The following is a 21,326-nucleotide window of genomic DNA, read 5'->3' as shown; positions in this document are numbered from 1 at the left end:
AAAATCAGACATATTAGGGAAAAAATGATACAGCGGCTGGATTCTAACAAACATAACATGTAGAACACATCTGCAGAGTTGGATACATATAAAAATTTAAAACGAAAATAGATTAAAAGGTTTCAGTTAGGGGTTTGGAACCCACGAGGGTAGGTAACATTTTGCCTTCCTTCTAATTAACCAGTTCAAATGTGCACCAAAAAATGTAAATATTGATCAGACTTTTATGTAGAAGTATCATATTGTTCTTGTCCTAAAAGCTGTATATATATATATATATATATATATATATATATATATATATATATATATATATATATATATATATATATATATATATATATATATATATATATATATATATATATATATTTGGGATTTTGCATTGGATTTGACGCACGTACGCCTGCCACATGTGCGACTTTATGCGAATCAAAAAATAAATGTGAAAAAAAAGGCAACAATGAGCTTGTGCAATGCTTTTAATTTGTCATGGTGAGGTAACTCTGTCTTCCATCTTCATGCCTTGGCTCCTTTCACATTCAATACCCAACTTTGCGCTAAATAAATGCATCTTAAAATTGGGGGCTAGCTCCGATTGTCTGGCAGGAGCAGATATCGGTGAGTATCGGCAGAAATTCGATATGCTGCAGGCCGGAATCGGCTATTTTTTAATAATTATAAAAAATAGCAAAAAAATACTTTTTATATTATTTTAATGGTTTTAACACTTGTCACATTATGATTGACATGTAATTTTTTATTATTTTTGGGCCGATACAGAACGATTCAGTTGAGTATATCGGCCTGAATCAGTGACCCAACGATTCAGGGCCGACACCGATATTGACAACATTGGTTGGAATGTTGCAAGTTTGAATCCCAATTGTATATGATTGTATAACTGGTAGGGGTCTGCCTAACCCCACATTTCTCTGTCAAAAAAAAAAAAAAGAAATAAAGAAAAATGTATCTTAAAAATGGGAACTGCCTGTGTGCTTTAAATGTCTCCATTTAGTAGTAGTAATGTTTCCTCTTAAAACTTAGTTATGCATGAGGCACATAAATTCAATGCTTGCCCTTCCCAAAAGTAGACGAGCATCTCATCAAGTTGAACCACATGAACTTGAATATACTCTAAAAACTCCAACATACATGATATATTATATTAATTAAGACCAGTAAATGGTCCTCATTTGTTTCCTTCAAGGCATCATGTGTTATTTTAATAAGTTTAACTACGTCAAAGAAATCATGTTATCTTAACAAAAGGATCTCCGTATCGAGTCTCACTAGGGGTAATCCCCAACTTGGCTATCGAATTGGAGAAAAAAAAAAAGCGAGGCAAAGAGCTCTTCAAAATAATCATTGTTGAGAAAAGATCTTAATTACTTTTGACATCTAAAAACAACGTTGCGACTAGAGGTGATTAAAAAAATCGCTAACGAAACAAGATTACACGAAATAGTGACTGTGTTAGGTGTCGAATCCAATGGCATTGTATAATAATGGAGTAAATTTCCAAGTGTGAAAAAAAGGAAATAATATATGGCGAATAAAGTAGACAGAGGAAAAGTATAATGATTCAAAACAACAACAAAAAAAACATTTTAGTATACCTTTTAATTGATTTTCTTTTTCTTTTTGTGTTTGGTAACCAATTGATTGTTCTTGGTCTTTTGTAGTCAGAAATATATGCATTTTCATCTGCTACCCTAATAGTTGATCTCATGAATTGTCAGATATGCATTATCATCTTCTAGTGGAAACATCTTCTCACTTTGCTTGATCTTCATGTGCAAACTAAGGACAAATCTTTTTTGATGTTTTACAGCATGATAATCGCATTCTTGATAGCCCATGATCTAGTCTGAGTTCTGCAGTGAGAGGCATGTAAATAATTTGAACTTGCATAGGAACCAAATAAGGCTTAAGGTTCTAGGATTGTGTGCTTAATGTAGCTCATGCATTGAATGCTAGGGGGACCCTGGACTCTTAAAGAGTTGCCCCAAATTTCGAAAGACAACTCAGAATAGAAATGACAGACTAGAGCCAATTTACTCAGCAGCTGTCCTGCCATGCTCTCAGTGAAATCTACTAAGATCTAGTAGGACAGTTCATCACATACTGGATGGCACCTTCCGAAAGCTCATTCCCACTTGGTCTGAATCCACCATGCCTTACTAACTTGGTGCTTGTCCATTTTCACATAGATTAAATTGTTCTTGTAGTTTTAGCCCATGGGCTTGTTAGTTAACCTTTAAATATTTAGGGACTAATCTGCTAGAGCAGATCCAGATGACCAAATCTATGGGGTTGGTTATGGTTTTAGCCAACTTGGTCTGGTCCAAGTGACCTCATCAGTCTGGGCTCAAAGGCTCAGTCAAGCGAATCATCACCACCATTTCCTCAATCATAATTTCATTTGCTATTTTTTGCAATAACAAAAGGTGTCATCTTAAAAGAATCACGCGAGTGTTCAATATTAGCTGTTATGGATTGTCACAGAGATTTAATGCCAATGAGAATACTCCAATCAATCAAAACGGTTGGGGTTTGAAATAAAAATTGGCGCTCCCCTTATTAATAGTCATTTTCTGAAATCCCAACTACCTTTCTGCCACACTATTAAATCTCTCATGGAACAAGCGGGGCACAAGGAAAACGACCTGTGGCTTCTTTAAACATAATTTAAATGATTATCTACAAATTATTAACTGGTAATTAAAGTCCACATTTATTAGAAAACTATTAGTATATGTCTTCTGTACAAGAATGTGGTAATTTAGCCCTACATAAGAAACTTTCTTTTGTCTTTCCTATATGAATATTGAAAATGTATTTAGAGATTTGAGCTCAGAAATTAAGCTGCGCTTCAAGTTTCACTGAAGTGATTTTGTAGATTCCCAACTTATGGAGATGGAGTGCAAGATATTTGTTTGCATTAGAGAGACAAAATCAACAATGTTTCCTCATTCAATTACTATGCTTGTTTTGGAAACCTAGCTATTTTGTTGATTGATTATTAATTCACTTTCTAAGAAGTGTTTCCCTGCTCTGAAAAGCAAAATCTTGCCTCATGAAAAGTGCCACCCATTTCATTTTCATCTCTCTCTCTCTCTCTCTCTCTCTCTCTCTCTCTCTCTCTCTCTCTCTCTCTCTCTCTCTCTCTCTCTCTCTCTCTCTCTCTCTCTCTCATTTCCATCTGTGGGGGTAAAAGAACGTTAGATTCTTCATTTGCTACATGTCTCAATACACTGAAAAAGCCACTTCTTTCCAATTAAAAAGGTCAGATTTTAAAATCCCATCAACTATATATTCCACTTCCCTCGCTTTGACACCTACGTTTATTGCATACATCAAATAAATTCTGTATATAAATGCACCTGATGCATGTCTTCCAACCACTAAGACAGTTCCGCTTCAAGTATTTACTCACACAACCAACCTCTATATAAACACGCTGCCAAATCAAACAGACTCATTCCTCTCTTCATTTCTTTTCTTTTCTCCCTTGCTATCTGTGTTGAAGGAGCAGATCAAGCTTCACACCATCTCTGAAGTTATGGGGAGCAAGGGGAGAAGAGAGAACTCCATGATCCTGGTGTGCTTTCTGCTTGGGGTTGTGGTGTCCAACTACATGATCATTCCTGTCATGTCCTCTGCTGAAGGCCTTACTAATGAGAAGAACTACTACTACACACCAACTCCTGCTAATCCCCATGGTGGGTGGGGTGAGACCAAATGCGTGTGATCTCACGTCTGTCATTTTTAATCACATGTTTTTTGCGTGTGTGGATTCGAGAGAGAGTGAAAGAGAGTTGAGCTTTGAACCTTCTTTTTAGACCATAGTTCATGCAATATTTGATGTGGATAGCTGCTTGACACTAGATATGGGAGGTTGGTTAGGTGAATGGCTCCAGTCAACAGCCATAACACAACCGTTCTTATGTTCGTTGTTAAGTGTCATCCATCTTCGAGATGGACGGCTGTCATCTATATCTAATACTATGTCCGTGCATTGTTTCAAGTGAAATCTTTGTTTTATACCGTTCAAGTAAAACTGCCTAAAAAATTGTATACATCAAGTGTTGACTGCCGTTCATTTTTTGAGCGACATGGTTGCATCTGAGTGGTTACTGAAGAAAACCAGCATCAGCTTAAGACATGGCTGCACCAGCTTATATTGCACTCATAGATGCACAAACATGTTGGTTTTATGCTGTTTCAGGGTCAGCAGGTACTCACCATAGCCACCACACTGCACCTCCTACCGGAAACTGCGGCATCGCCGCCTAGCGGAAGCTATGGGACTCCACACGTAGGCAGAGGAGGGGCCCCAAGTGGTGGATTGCCTGGCGGTGGCTCGCTGACACCTCCATCTCAGGGCGGTGGATATTACCACTCGCCACCAACTTACACACCGCCTGCAACTGGTGGTTCCACTCCGAGCATCACGCCCGTCCTTCCATCACCAACCACCCCAGTCACTCCTGTTGATCCCAACATTGGCTCACCCTTCTTCTTCGGGACATGCAAGTAATCTCTCTCTCTCTCTCTCTCTCTTTGTCTTTTCAATCAGTTGCATGTAGCTATTGTTAAACATAATTTTTTAATGTTATATATATACATAATACATATGGAAAGGGGACCGTCCAATCAAAAGAATGTTCAAAATCTACAGCGTTCCTTCTTTAAGTATCAAGTTTTTCATTGACTATACTTTACATATTGAATTTTTATCATTCATCTAGTGAGATATGTTTTGGATTATGAATTTTTGATGTATAAATGCATATTTAGAAGCTGTAAAAATCAATAACCCACAATATTGTGTTGTAAAGTTTTAAATGCATTGTGAGCTCATATTTCCTTCTAAATAAATTATAAAGAACAAATATATTTTGTGTGATCGATGAGATGCTTAGAAATTGAAGAAGTGGGGTCGTTTGGTCGTTGGTTATAGATTTTGGACTTTTCTTTGGTTGAAGTTCCATCTCATTTTGTCTCATAGGTTTTAAATATTTTACGATAGACCTGAACTGTTAGGATTTAGTGGGAATCAACTCTTGGTTTTCGATGAAAAACATGTTTGTTTTTCTGAGTCAGGAAATATTGGTACCTTCATAGCCATTGATTTTGGATAATGGGAAAAACCTGTATACAGGTCAGGCAATTCAAAAGTCAGTTTCAATTAAACAAAACCTATAGATCGCATATACGATGTTAGATGTGAAAAAAAATACTTAAAACTGTGATTTTTGAAGGGGCCTAACGAGACCTAACAAAAAAAAAAGGTCTAAGGGATGCATTACTATATATATACATGTGTGTGTGTGTGTGAGCGCCCGTGCATGTGAGAACCTACTAAATGGGTATGGTGTTAAATGAAATATGCTATTGATTTTTTGTTGTTTTTTTTGAAATTTTGACCTTATAGATTTTATCTATATGCTTGTTTTTATAGGAATTACTTCTTGGAGCATTTAATTCCGATGCATGGATAGGTTTTTATAGGGTTTCAAAATCAATGGCTTACAATTTTCATAAATTTTCGAGACTCAAAATAGTATTTTTTTTCATCCAAAATGCATGATCCAAGTGACGATATCTAGTAAATCATTCATGCTGAACACAGCTATGGGGTTGAAATTTTCATAAAAACAACGGAAGTGCAATGTCATGTTTCATTTAGCAACGAGCCCATCTCTCTCTCTCTCTCTCTCTCTCTCTCTCTCTCTCTCTCTATATATATATATATATATATATATATATATATATATATATATATAAAGTTTTATATTAAATATGGATTTAATTCGATTCAGACTCCATGTTATGTGAAATACTTGCCATCTGCACAAGACGAAATCTTTTATACAATGTATCAAGAAACACGCACACACACAGAAATTAACTTTAAGGCCTTTGTATTAGTGTTTGCAGTATTTGACTGAATGAAATGACCAAAATATTCTTAAATAGAATTCAACTTTTAATATATGTTGGTACTTTTTAGAGTTTAAAATACCCATTTTAATTTTAAATTAAAATTATAAAAATGCCGTTCAATATTTTTTAATGCAATATTTGACTTTGTTATACCCTTCAAAGAGAAGCAAACTTTTTGAAAGCAATATTTGACTTTTTTTTTTTACCCTTCAAAGAGTAGCAGATCCAGTGTTCGACCCATATATAACACTTACCTATAAGTTTTTCCCTTATCTATAAGCTTTTGCTTTTAAAGAGAGCATCCAATTGTCCTGACAACGAACATATAGGACACAAACCTAATGCTCTGCAGGTTGCTGTTACATTCACATTCTTATGGACAAAGGCCTTATTTGATCATTTTCTTCCTTTGGCCAAATATGTTTCGTCCATTTTATGTCTTTAATTTTATTGATGAAATATTATTACTATTTATTTTTTTTTGCTTTTTTGTGCAGCTGGTGGAGAACTCACCCAGATGCCATACTTGGACTCTTTGGGTTCTTTGGCACTGTGGGTGGTATATTTGGTGCTGTTTGCACACCAGTATTCGGTCATGACCTGACCTTGCCCCAGGCCCTTGCCAACACCCGCACCGACGGGCTCGGCGATCTCTTCCGTGAAGGCACGGCTTCACTGCTTAACTCCATGGTTAACCAAAAGTTCCCATTCACAACCTTGGAGGTGAGGAGCAGCTTCGCGGCTTCGCTTATCTCCAACGATGCGGCAGCAGCTCAAGCTGCAATTTTCAAGCAAGCCAACGAAGGCCGGCTCAAGCAGAGAACGTAAACGGCTCGCTGATGTAGTCCTTGCTATATTCCACCATTTCCACTTCTTGTGTTTGATGTGATTGCTTATGTTTGGTCTACCGCGTGTGTGTGTGTGTGCCATGCATGCGTGCATGCTTGCTTGCAAGAGGCTGCCATGTTCTGCGTGGCTAGTTGTCGTTGTCATCAGTCGCCAAATGCTTGCTTTGTGGTAGGATGTTTGTGTTTCATGTTGTGACATGATTTATTTGCTTAATTGCGATTGTTCATCATGCCAATGAAAAACTTACAGTGTTCTGCAGTAATTATTGAAGCTTAGTTTCTAGTCTCATTTCATCAGAAATAAGATCATGTCAGTTACCACTGCATGAGAGCAGATCCAATGATCAAGCCGAGTACTTAACAAAGTACTTGGCGCAAAAAATCACCGAACAAATCAGTGAGAGTTGCTGGGAATGATGTGAGTGACTCGGCCAGATTGGATCTGCTCTGATTCTGCTGCTGGTTGCCTGTCAGACTGCTCAATAAGTTTTGATGTTACTGTTTGTGACCAATGAAACGATCACCGACATTTAATTGCGAAGCAGGTTATATGACCCCCCCCCACGCAGGTGCATGTTCTCAAGTTTGAATGAGCGCCATGTATGTAATCACGTGGGGCTTGATTCCCCATGTGTGTCGGCATCACTTAGCATCGGAGTCTGATGCGTTTGCAAAGACTTAAGTACCCTTTCCCACCATTAGCATCATAAAATGACGTTTCGAGGAAATAACAAAAATGTCCTCCTGCCAGAAAGGGTTAAAATCATCATCGTTTTCTCTGTAAGGAGTAAACTCCTCTGCTTTAACAGGAGCTCATTGCAATATGTCGCCCTAAACGTTCTGGATCACCCTTTGACGATGCACCATTTAACGTCGTCTACTACCGTCGAAACACCCTTTGTCATTGTCTACTATCGTCGGAGCACCCTTTATCGTCATCTGATGTCGTCGGAGCACCTTTTGTCGTCGTCTATTATCGTTGGAGCACCCTTAACCGTCGTCTGTTCGTGACAAATAATTAAATTACCAGAAAAACCAATATTTTGTCTATTGTTTATCATAATACCAGGGTGCAAGCGTCGAACTGAGTAGACATAGAATAATCATTTACAGCAGAGATAATGGTGGCAACGTCAAACTGAGTGGAGTAGTGATTTACAATAGAAATCAGATAAGAGAGTAGCGATTTACAATAGAAATCATATCAGAGAGTAGCGATTTATAGTAGAAATTAGATCAGAGAGTAGCGATTTACAGTAAAAATCAGATCAAAGAGTAGTGATTTGCAATAAAAATCAGATAAGAGAGTAACAATTTACAGTAGAAATCAAATCAGAGAGTAGCGATTTACAATAGAAATCAGATCAGAGAGTAGCGATTTACAGTAGAAATCAGATCAGAGAGTAGCGATTTACAATAAAAATCAAATCAGAAAGTAGCGATTTACAGTAGAAATTAGATCAGAGAGTAGCAATTTACAGTATAAATTAGATCAAAGAGTAGCGATTTATAGTAGAAATCAGATCAGAGAGTAGCGATTTATAGTACAAATCAGATAGTCATTTGATTTGCAACATCCTTCAGCAAATCGTTGTTCGATTTGTAATGTCCATCAACAAATCGTCATTCGACTTGCTACTTTCTTTAGCAAATCGTTATTTCGATTTGTGGTGTCTTTCGACAAATCACCATTGCAATTTGTAGTCCTCTTTAGCAAATCTTCATTCGATTTGCAGCATTCTTCAATAAATCATAATTTTTTTTAGTAAATCACAATTACGATTTACAGTGTCTCTTAGTAAATCGTTGTACGATTTACAATTGTCTTCGGTAAATCGCTATTATGATTTATAGTGTTTTTAGTAAATCGCTATTGCGATTTACAGTGTCTTCAGCAAATCGTTATTGCGATTTATGGTGTTATTTAGCAAATCGTTATTCAAATCAGGGTCAACTTGCCGGAGACGTATCTCTCTAACTGAAGATCGTATTTTCGATCCGTAAAAAGCAGTGTCTTTGTAATTTAATCTAGTTTATTTCTGGCATTTTCAGTAATTTCTATGGTCATTTCATACTCTATTTTGATTAAAAACCAGACCCCTATCATTCTGCATTATTTATATTGCACTAATTTTAGTCCATTTTCCCAGAGTCATATCTCCCCAACGAGAGATCATTTTCCAGATCTATAAAAAGGGTTATCTTTCTTTATTTGTCTTGTTTATTTTTGTCAATTTTTATAAATTTTTATATCTATTTGTTATTTTAATTCTGTTAAAAATCAGAACTGATTACATAACTTTAGGTTCTGCAATAAGTTCATTTTCTGAAACAAAATGGTGACTTCCCGAAGTCACCATTTCTAAACCAGAACTGATTTTCTCATTTTGTAACTTGAAAAAGTTTTTTAATCATGTTAGAAAACTTCTCCCATAAATTTGGTACAATTTGAATTCGTATAGTTTCTAAAGCATCTAAATTACAGAAGTATGTTCACTTTTTCTGAAATTCTTGTTTTTGACAAAAGCCCTTCAATTTCAAATTTTTCTTGCATGATTTCTCAAAAATCTTCAATCTTAAATAGTTTTAAAATAAGTCCAGAGTCTTCATAACGATTATGAGCATTTTGATACATCATTTATTTCATTTTGCTTAATTTTCTTTATTTCGAAGCTTGAAAGGCCTATTTTGGATAATTTCCTTCAATTTTTCAATATTGAAGGAAAATCCGACTAAGCCTACATTTATTACTAATATGTTTGCTCAATTCTGTAGGCATTTTATTTTCTTTATTATTTTTATTTTCGGTTGTTGTATTCAATTCGAGGGTTGTAATTAAATACTCAATGAGAATTTTTACTTTATGCGTAGTTTAGGAATGAATGAGCATTTAGTTTAAGCTTAATTTTATTATTACCATGTTCTGTTTCATTTTATTTTATTTCAAATACACAATGAAAAAACATGAATGGCACATGCACCAATATTCTAATAAGAGGTAAATAACTCTAAGTAAATGATTCATATTTATGGTCATAGTCAAAATGTGAACAATACTTAGGATTTTTATCTTTTAAGGGATAAAATTTGACCTCTACTTCAGGTCCCTTTTTTAAAACCATCATACTTCTCTAAAATAAATTTCTTTTTCTTCCTCTATCAGAATTTAAGATATAAATTAATTTAAGATATATTTGTGGTCATAGTCATGAATATATTGAAAATTAATTTTGTTTTAAATCTTATAAAGGCCCAAAAATTTATTTTATTCTTTGTTAGAATTCAAATGAAGATTAAACTATAATATATTTGTGACCATAGTCATGAATATATTGAAATTTAATCTTTGTTTTTAATTCTATTAAAGAATGAAATTTGCTTTTAATTCTAATTTTAAATAAATTCTTTTAATACATTCATCAATTAAGATAGAATTGCATCATTATTATCCATCATTTTCAAATTATTTCAAGTTATTTTCAAATTTTCAAGTGATTTTCAAAATAAGTTTTCAAAAATAAATTTTTTTTCTAAATTCAAAGTCATTTTTTATTTCTAATTATAAATTCAAATTTATCTTTTTATTTCATTTTTCAATTTCATTTTCAATTTCATTCAATTTTAAATCCTATTTCAAATATCTATTTTTCAATTTCTAAATCTTTGACTTTATTTCTAAATTTCTCATTTTTTAAATTTCATATTCCAATTTTGAATTTTATTTTCAATATTAAATTCAATTCTTTATTTCTTTTAAAATTCCAAATTTTGAATTCTAGTTTCATTTCAAATCCAATTTTAAAATTTCAAATTTAAATTCTGAATTTAATACAAAAATTCAATTTCAAATTTCACTTTGAATTTCAAATTCCAAATTCAATATCATTTTCGAATCTCAATTTCGATTTTTGATTCCCAATTTAATTTTCAAAGTTCAATTCCATTTTCAATTCTAAATTTTTATTTCAAATTTCTAAATTAATTCCAAATTCTATTTCAAATTCAAGTTTCAATTTCAAAAATTCATTTCAATTTCCAATTTTCATATTTCAATTCCAAATTTCATTTAATTCTTTATTTTAGATTCTAAACTTCAATTTTCAAAACAATTTCAAAATTCAAAATAAAAATCGAATTCAATTCAGTATTAAATTCCAATTTCAATTCTAAATTTCAAATTCGATTTTCAAACTCCAATTCAAATTTCAAGTCAATTTCAACTCTGATTTCAAGTTTCAAAATCAATTCTAATTTTTAAAATTCAAGATTTCCATCCTAAATTCAAAATTTAAACTTCGAATTCTAAGTTTGAAGTTTAAGTTCAATTTCATATTTCAAACCTAATTCTGATTTTCAACTTCAAAATCCTAAAAATTCCAAATACAATTTCAAAATTCCAAGTCGTATTTCCGAATTCAATTCTCAACCAAACTCCAATTTCAATTTTTCCTCTTTCAAATCAATTCAGATTTCAAAATTCCAAAACTTAACTTTGAATTCAATTTCAAAATCTTCAATTTCAAACTTTCAACTCAAATTCATTTCAAGTTTTGATTTTTCAAATCAAAATCGATTTCTGAAGTCATTTCTTAAAAAGATATTTTCAAATCCATTTCAAAATCACTTGAAAAACACCAAATTTCTAAAGCATTTCCAAAAGCATACATATTTTCAAGTTCAAAATCATAGCACAAGCCCGATTCAATGTGCATTTAGGACTTAAAATAATCACTTAGATAAATTTAGGCAAAGCAAAGGCATGAATTCGATCATTGGTTCAATTACCCCTGGTAAAGGCGCCAAGAACAGTTGAGTCTCGTACCGACGAGCGAATCCCATCTCTCCATTTTTCCTGCAAATTTTCAAAACGTAGGCGAGTAATTTCAAAACATCTTTTTCAAAAGGTCAAGTGAGACCTTACAAATAGTTTATCTTCTTTCTTCTGCTTTTTCCCCTAAAAAAGAAAAGAAGAAAGAGAAAAGAGAAAAAATTTGCAACGATCACAACCCCATCCATGTTAGGGCGGTAAACTTATACCGAAAGAACCCTAACAAGCTGGTTTGAATGCATCATCTACTTGTAGTAGTTAGGTTCAATCCTTAGATCTTAAGGATAACCATGACCTTAAACCCCTTGAGTGACTGAGGTCTCATTGAAATCTGTCAAGTTCATAATCAAATACATGTCACTCGGGTTGTACCAGTATCGTCTGCCACGGTGAGCGCTAGTCCTGAAGCGGTCTGTCGGTCTAACCGTTACTTGTTGGATATGTTCTTGTCATTCGGATAAGACAGTGCATCCCACACTGAGGATATATGTACCTGACCTCATTCAGTAATCTCCCCTAACATGGACATCAACCACAGGGTTCAAAAGACACTTAAGTTTGATTCATATGCATGTTTAACTGAGCTCTCGGCACTACGGCCATCACGAGCACCTCACCTTCTTTGGGTGGACAACGTACTCTGGCACAACGGCCCTTACGAGTTTAGTTGTATAAGAGTATCCACGAGCATGCACATGACTTAATCTCAACAGATCGGATGCTTGGCGTGAATCATTGTAATGAGCAGTTGGCCTATTCATGACACAACAACCACTCTGGCTTTGCGGTCCTTATGAGCAGTGGCTTAGTCAAGGCATAACAACTACTCTGGCTTTGCGGCCCTTATAAGTAAAGTGCCCTTACAGGTGAAACATGGAAATGGGACATTCTGACAGTGTTCCAACAACATGGTATCCTCGTGCCATTCAACTGGTTTCGGCAGCTCTTCTGTCAACCACTTTGACAGTAGTTCCCCTGCTTCCATTGCAGGAGTGAGTCGAGCATTTCTACGTTGTAGAAAGTACTTGACGGAATATGGGCAGCACCTCCTCTATCTGATGGAGTAACATGCTACACTCTTTCCGAGTTTGGTTGAGCTTCTTCAGAATTTTTTGCAGCACTCCCTCTCTTTATTTGAGAAAGCATGTGTTTCCTTTAAGCTTGGTGAGCATCTTTACAGAATTCCAGCAGCACTTCCCCTCATTGGTGGGAAAATTGCTACGCTTTAACTTGAGAATGGATGTTCACCGTTGTGCATACTTTGCATCCATCAAGGTTCGATAAAACCTTGGGCCATATCCAAGCCATGCACAAGTGACTTAGTTCTTACGAAAAAATAGTTTTGCGCAAAGGCAAAGCCTTTCTAATAAGGGCTTCAAATTGAATGAAATTGAAAATGAAATTAAAAAATGAAATAAAAAGATAAATTTGAATTTATAATTGGAAATAAAAAATGACTTTGAATTTAGAAATAAAAATTATTTTTGAAAACTTGTTTCGAAAATCACTTGAAAAATTGAAAATAACTTGAAATAATTTGAAAAAGATGGAAAATAATGATGCAATTCTATTTTAATTGATAAATGCATTAAAAAATTTTATTTAAAATTGGAATTAAAAGCAAATTTCATTCTTTAATAGAATTAAAAACAAAGATTAAATTTTAATATATTCATGACTATGATCACAAATATATTCTAGTTTAATCTTCATTTGAATTCTAACAAAGAATAAAATAATTTTTTGGGCCTTTATAGGATTTAAAACAAAATTAATTTTCAATATATTCATGACTATGGCCACAAATATATCTCAAATTAATTTATATCTTAAATTCTGATAGAGGAAGAAAAGGAAATTTATTTTAGAAAAGTATGATGATTTTAAAAAAGGGACCTGAAGTGAAGGTCAAATTTTATCTCATGAAAGATAAAAATCATAAGTATTGTTCACATTTTGACTATAGCCATAAATGTGAATCGTTTACTTAGGGCTATTTACCTCTTATTAGAATGGTGCATGTGGCATTCGTGTTTTTCATTGTATATTTGAAATAAAATAAAAAGAAATGGAACAAGGTAATCATGAAATTAAGCTTAAACTAAATGCTCATTCATTCATAAACTAAGCATAAAGTAAAAATTCTCATTGAGTATTTAATTACAACCCTCGAATTGAATACAACAACTAAAAAGGAAAATAACAAAGAAAATAAAATACCTGCAAAATTGAGCAAACATATTAGTACTAAATGTAGGCTTAGTCGAATTTTCTTTCAATATTGAAAAATTGAAGAAAATCATCCAAAATAGACCTTTCAAGCTTCAAAATAATAAAAATTAAGCAAAATAAAATAAATGATGTATCAAAATGCTCATAATCGTTATGAAGACTCTTAACTTATCTTAAAACCATTTAAATTTGAAGATTTTTGAGAAATCATGGAAAGAAAATTTGAAATTGAAAGCCTTTTGTCAAAACCAGGAATTTGAGAAAAAGTTAACAGACTTTTGTATATTAGATGTTTCAGAGGTTATACAAAATCAAATTGTATCAAATTTGTGGGAGAAGTTTCCTAACATAATTAGAAAACTTTTTCAAGTTACAGAATGGGAAAATCAGTTCTGGTTTAGAAATGGTGGCTTCGGGAAGTCATCGTTCTGTTTCAGGAAATGAACATATTACAGAACCTCAAGTTCTGTAACCAGTTCTGATTTTTAACAGAATTAAAATAACAAATAGATATAAAAAATTATAAAAATTGGTAAAAATAAACTAGATAAATAAAGAAAGACAACCCTTTTTACAGATTTGGAAAATGATCTCTCGTTGGGGAGATATAACTCTGGGAAAATAGACTAAAATTTGTGCAATATAAATAATGCAGAATGATAGGGGTCTGGTTTTTAATCAAAATAGAGCATGAAATGACCATATAAATCTCTGAAAATTGGCAGAAATAAACTAGATTCAATCACAAAGACGCCACTTTTTACAGATCGAAAATACGATCTCTAATTAAGAAGATACGCTTCCGGCAAGTTGGCCTTGATTTGAATAGCGATTTGCTAAATAACACCATAAATCGCAATAGCGATTTGCAAAAGATATTGTAAATCGCAATAGCGATTTACTGAAGACAATTATAAATCGTATAATGATTTATTAAGAGACATTGTAGATCACAATTGCGATTTAGTAAAGAAAATTATAAATCGCAATTATGATTTATTGAAGAATATCGCAAATCAAATGACGATTTGCTAAAGAGGACTACAAATTGCAATGGTGATTTGTCAAAGAACACCACAAATTGAAATAGCGATTTGTTAAAGAAAGTAACAAGTCGAATGACGATTTACTGAAGGACACTACAAATCAAACAACGATTTATTGAAGGATATTGTAAATCGAATAATGATCTGATTTGTACTGTAAATTGCTACTCTCTGATCTGATTTCTATTGTAAATCGCTACTCTCTGATCTAATTTCTATTATAAATCGCTACTCTCTAATCTGGTTTCTATTGCAAATCGCTACTCTCTGATCTGATTTCTATTATAAATCGCTACTCTCTGATCTGATTTCTATTATAAAATAGAAATCGCTACTCTCTGATTTGATTTCTATTGTAAATCGCTACTCTCTGGTCTGATTTCTACTGTAAATCGTTACTCTTTGATTTGATTTTCACTGTAAATCGCTACTCTCTGATTTGATTTCTACTATAAATCACTCTTTTCAATAAAGGGAATAAAAAAAAACACGACGGCTCAGAGAGAAATCTTATTGCTTTTTTCAACAGTTGCAGGAGAGAAAGAAAAGAAAGAATTTATGCAAGGCAAGGGCGACAACCCTAAACCAAAATAAGTTGGGTCTGATCCATAAGAAACCGAGTCTCAAACATAAGCCCAAAAAAATTTTCTTGCGGGAAGGCGTTGCCCCCCACGACCTCCCCTAGACCCTCGCCAGCTGACCACGCAATGAGACCTGCGCTTGAGGGAACCCTCGGACCCCCTTTCTGTAAGGGGAAAAACTATGAATCAAGCTTTACAACTCATCAGGCAGGAACGAGAAGGCGGCCATGTGTTGTAACACAAGCTAAAAACAAAGGTGAAATGTGCAAATCTATTTACGAGGAGTGGGAGGACATTTTCATCCAACGCATATCTATCTTACAGGAGGACATTTTCGTCAAAAGCATATCTACCTTTTTTATATGTTATTTTATTATAAAGTCATTGTGGGCAACATTGCATATGAATTGTCGTGGGTCCCAATCCTCCATACACACAGGAACACACAAAATTGTGTTTCGGGGAGAACACACACCACCCTCTCATTTAATTGCATTTATGATTTCTAGACTTGAAAGTTCCCGATATTTTAACTATTTTTTTGTGTCAAATATCAAAATTTGAGAACGCAATTAAGGCCAAAATGGATCACAACTTGATCGATCAAGCATACCATAATAAAAAATTCCTCCCACGGATGCACTGCAGCTCATGTTATGTGAGATTTTAACAATGTTTCTGGTCTTGGCAATATTAGCCAATCTGGAGCAGATGATATCATATTGTTATTGGGTTATTTATCTTATGGGGGGTTTCTGGATGCACCTATACATCACAAAATTGAAGCAAGTTGGATACCTTGATTGTACTTCACAATGCAATGTCCAGGCCTGATGCATCCAAACACCCCAATTGAAAGTTGACTACCTCCTTTTAGTAAAGGCCTGAGGTGCTCTGATATGAAAATAATACCACTGAGCAGTGATAATTTATTTTCACACGCATGCACACACTATACACACAAGTACGCATGCACACACGCATCGCATTCACCCGCATTGATTGTTCTATTTATTGAGAGCCAGTCAAAGGAAATTCATTAACATATGAAGGATAGATCAAAAAGCTCACTCAGATAAAGCACAGAAAATATTACACAAGCTGATTATATAGTTAAGCATAGAATCAATTGAAAGACCTACTCGTGGTTAACTTTGTGATGGGAGTTGTGTAATCTTTTTTTTTTTACTTTTTTAATAAAGTAATTTTCTTTGTTTTTTTTACTGATTATTTGAATAATTAGAAACACGGGCAAAGGCACGCCTCACCAGGATGTTCGGCTATGCTCTTATAGGGTAGCATAGACAGATGGTTGTGCAAGTATGCCCCTGTAAAAATATGATATCTATTTTCAGTGAAGGTTGGACACCACCTTAGAGGTGAGACAACAAACCAACCATTACTATTCAGATATTACCATATACATGGATAGTAGCAGAGCCATAAAAATTAAGGTAGTCGAAGGGCAAGGAGCTGATGTACAAACACACCTCAGGCTTCAACGCCTTCTAAGGATTGCAGACTTGATGAAATTAGCTCCACAAGGCTTGCATAAAAGGACATTTGGATGTCCAGTTATCTCTTGAATGTTTACACTAGTTTCAACAAATCATCTCACGTATAAACTATTTTGAAACACAGACAACAAATGCATGCTACTTCGTGTTTACTATTCCATATTATTCCTTTATGGCTAAGCTAAGAACAACTGTCCATTGAAGTTCTTAGGACAAAAGAGAGTTAGGTTTCATTTGCATTGTCACTAGAATTGGATGGCATTGCTTGACATGTGCAGGTGAATTTTTCTCATTGAACATAGTGCTTAGTTTAAGCTTAGGTGACTTGAAAAGCTACTATTTAGCTAATTTCTGATCCTTCGTCCAGAGTGCTTAGTTCAATCTTCAGTCAAGGTGGTTGCCTAATAATATCCATCTATTGCAAGTTTTACTGATTTATCGTGCTACACTTTGAAAAAAACAGAAAACGAACATACTACCCGGGAAAATAATGGTATTTCACAGCATAGTGGCAAGATATTGCAATATTTCTCTCATACCCACCAAACCGGTTTCTATCGAATTCTGACAATTTTACCCTTTTGCTGAAACGTGATCTAGTGAAACTCAAAAGTTTCAGCAAAACTCGACTTTGCCAGTGAAACTGAGATTCGCCTTGCATCTAAATAGCAAAACTCAACTTTTTTCACAGAAATTTAGTTTTGCCTACACATCGAAATAGGGAAACTCAACTTGTGACTTTTTTTTTACTACTTTTCTTTCACTCCACCCGGCGTCATCTCCATCACCATCACCACTTCTCCTCCATTACTATCACCACCATCATCATCACTACCACCATTATCACTACCATCATCATCACCACTATCATTACCATTACCATCTTCAGTATTACCACCACCACCATCCTCACCATTGCCACTACTTCCATCCACCATCACCATTATCACCGTTGCTACCATGTCCATCCACCGTTACCATCCTCACCATTGCCACCATCCAAACCATTGTCATTACCTTACATGGAAATAGTGATTGTGGTGGTGGTGGTGGTGGTGATGGGGATGACGAGGGTGGAGTGGAAGAATAGTAAAAAAAAAAAAAACAGGTCTCACAAACTGAATTTTGGTAATTCAATGTATATGTGAATCTCAGTTTTGCTGGCAAAAGTGCAGTTTCGCTAAATCTTTTGAATTTCGGTATTTTGATGAAAGGAGAATCTCAGTTTCACTGGCAAAGTCGAGTTTCGCTGAAACTTTTAAGAAACTTTCATCAAAATTTGGTGGAAATCATGTGGGTGGATATGAGAGGAATATTGTGTTATTTTGGGGGCTACGCTGTGAAATACCATTATTTTAAAGGTAGTATGGTCATTTTCCATCCACAAAAAGACCATTATGGAAAAATCTGACATGAACACAAACACGTAGGTTGGTCTGAGTGTCTTGGTTCTCAAGTTGAGGGATTGGATTTCAAAACCAATGTTTTGAGAACTGAGGATCTCTAACTTGACAAGGCTCCATAAGTTGGGTTAAAAATCACAAATTTCCTTTCGAGCTTGAATTTCAGATACATTGTTTGATTACCTAGGATTTGAGCATGGGCCCCATGCTACATCAGCTCCTCAAATATGAGATTGAAGGTAATCAAACACCCCACATTCTTGTATATCAGTGGATAGGATTTGAGCATGGGCCCCATGCTACATCAGCTCCTCAAATATGAGATTGAAGGTAATCAAACACCCCAAATTCTTGTATATCAGTGGATAGGGTTTGAGTAGCCTACAGACTATTACCAGTAAATTGGTAACTCAAGATTAACATAATTTGGCATCGACTTCTTCCTTAGAAGGAAAAGACAAAATAAAACAAATGGTATAGTTTGAGGTTCTTTAGAGGGGAGGGTGGAAAAAGTTTGGCAAGGACTAAAGGAATTGAAACCTGCAGTTAAAATAAAAGAAAATAGGTAGTACAGTTTCAAGACTCTTTATAGAGAGAGTAGCACAAATTTGGCAAAGATTTAGGTGAACACTATACCTGAATAGAAGCACTGTCTGTACTTGTACATGTATCATTATCAAATTTGGTGGGGATAAACATTGTTCAGAGATGAATTTGAGGTTTCAACTTTTTGCTGAATGCCCGTCATTAAAAGTTAGCATCACGAATGAAGGAAAATTTTATTAAGTACTGGTCAAGAGAAACTTCCTTTCGAAGATCTAATATATGTTCTTTCTGAGATGTCTGAAACCAAGTTCTTTAGAAATTTGTTTCAGGTCAAGAAGAAACTTATAGAAGGTGCCCAACAAGATGCTCATAGCATATATGTTTATCTCATATTGAAGATGTCAAAAGATCACACACATGTAGCTTGCAAAGAAATTATTATATTAGAAACAAGAGGCTACAATTACTTGTTTTTGCTGGAAACTATTCTGTCCGTTCACGTATATTCACTCAAAGCATAGAAACAAAGTGTAATGGAATGCATAAAGAGAAAGGAACAAAGAAAAGTTTATTAACATTGATCAGACGAAGAAAAAAGAAAACTTCCTTCTTCAACAGTTTCTACAAACTGGAAATAACATTGCTCTCGACAAATGCATATTGGTGGACAGATGTTCCCCACAGTAAAAAAAAAGTATGTGCACCTATGGAATCAGTCAGAAAGTTTCCTAGAAGCAGCTCAAACTCTGATCATACTGAGGGATGCTGATAATCAAATGAATAATAAACATGATAACAAATATGTTGCGGTATGGATGAGAATGAAATGTCAAAATGATTTGGTGATGTCCATGCCTGATGAGTACTATTCATCAGACACAGAATTTGAGTGAAAATGACTCTCTGAATAATGCTGAACATCATGAAAGCAAGAATGGCTTGAATTTCTAGATTTGACATCAACCATTGGCAGCATGAGTTTGAATCTGATCCATCTATTCAGAACCTAAAAATTTCTGCCCATGGAGAAGCTGCATATGACCCTACAAATTTCATGAGTTGCTTTACTGATCCTCAAATGAAAAACTTTTGCTCAGATAGTAGTTCATCTAGACAGTAAAGAAGACCTCATAACCATTATCAGATCCATTTGCAGTATCTTTATCTGCATCTAAATCCAAACATCAAGAAAATAATCGTTTGTCTGAAAGTATGCAACACACCTTAAACTCTTCGATGGTTGTGATAAGCAATCACCCATCTTAACAGCCTCATGAAGTTGTTATTCCACAAATAATGGTGCAGCAAAGTAGTGTACAAAAAGTGAAATTGGTATGGAATCTCCCAACATATGCATACAATGCCCTATCAACAAATCCCAGTACTTTTAATGGATAATGTGCTACTATTCAGACAACAGATTCATGGCTGGCTCCTGCTGCCAATGGTCTTATGCCATTTGCTCTGTATGGTTGCTTCTAAATGTCTGCACCACTAGTGTTGATTTATCAACTAGTGTGTCATCATGACTCTGTGCGTCACATGGAGCTCTCCAGCTTTGACCACTATGCATAATATTGGATACAGAATATATTCTAATTATGGATATAAAGCTACACTTGCCAACCCAATATCATGCTAAGAATAGCTAGGATTTCCAGAAGATGTCATTCGTCCGATGAGAAATAGAAACGAATATCGAAAATTCGGGTGGCTGAAACTAAAGCAGCTATTTTTGAACAGAAAGAAAAAAAGCAATGACAGGAGCAGGAGAGTATTCAGTTGATGAAACATGGCACTATTCATTGTTTACCTGGCTGTTGACAACATCTAATGGTATCATATGGCATCTTAGACGGAGAAAGGGATAGGCACTTGCAATAGCAGTCAACAACAGGATATATTTATTTGGAAGGAAACAGTACAAGATGAAATTGACTATGAAGATAATAGTATTACCTAAATAGAAACTAAATCAGTGAGGCAGTTAATAAGAGAATAGATTGAAAAGCTGCATAATGCATTGCATACAACAACAACAACGCCTTCATCCCAAAACAATTAGGGTCGGTGATATGAACCAAAAAAGAAAATCATTCTGGGTCTTCCACATGAATCCTTCTCCTCCAATCATTTCTATCCAATGTCATGTCCTCGGTGAGGTTCAAAGCATTCATATCCTTTCCTATCATCTCCATCCAAGTCTTCTTAGGCCTACCCCGACCTCTTTTAACTAATATATTTTCCCATTTCTCCATCCTTCTAACTGGAGCATCATTAGGCCTTCACCGAATATGTCCAAACCACCGTAAACGATTCTCTCTCATCTTATTTTCAATGGATGCAACGCCTACCTTCTTACATATCTCATCG

Source organism: Nuphar pumila, chromosome 15 (genome assembly GCF_984573655.1).
Source record: "Nuphar pumila chromosome 15, dmNupPumi1.hap1.1, whole genome shotgun sequence".
In the NCBI taxonomy this organism is placed as follows: Eukaryota; Viridiplantae; Streptophyta; class Magnoliopsida; order Nymphaeales; family Nymphaeaceae; genus Nuphar; species Nuphar pumila.
This window is presented reverse-complemented; position numbering follows the sequence as displayed.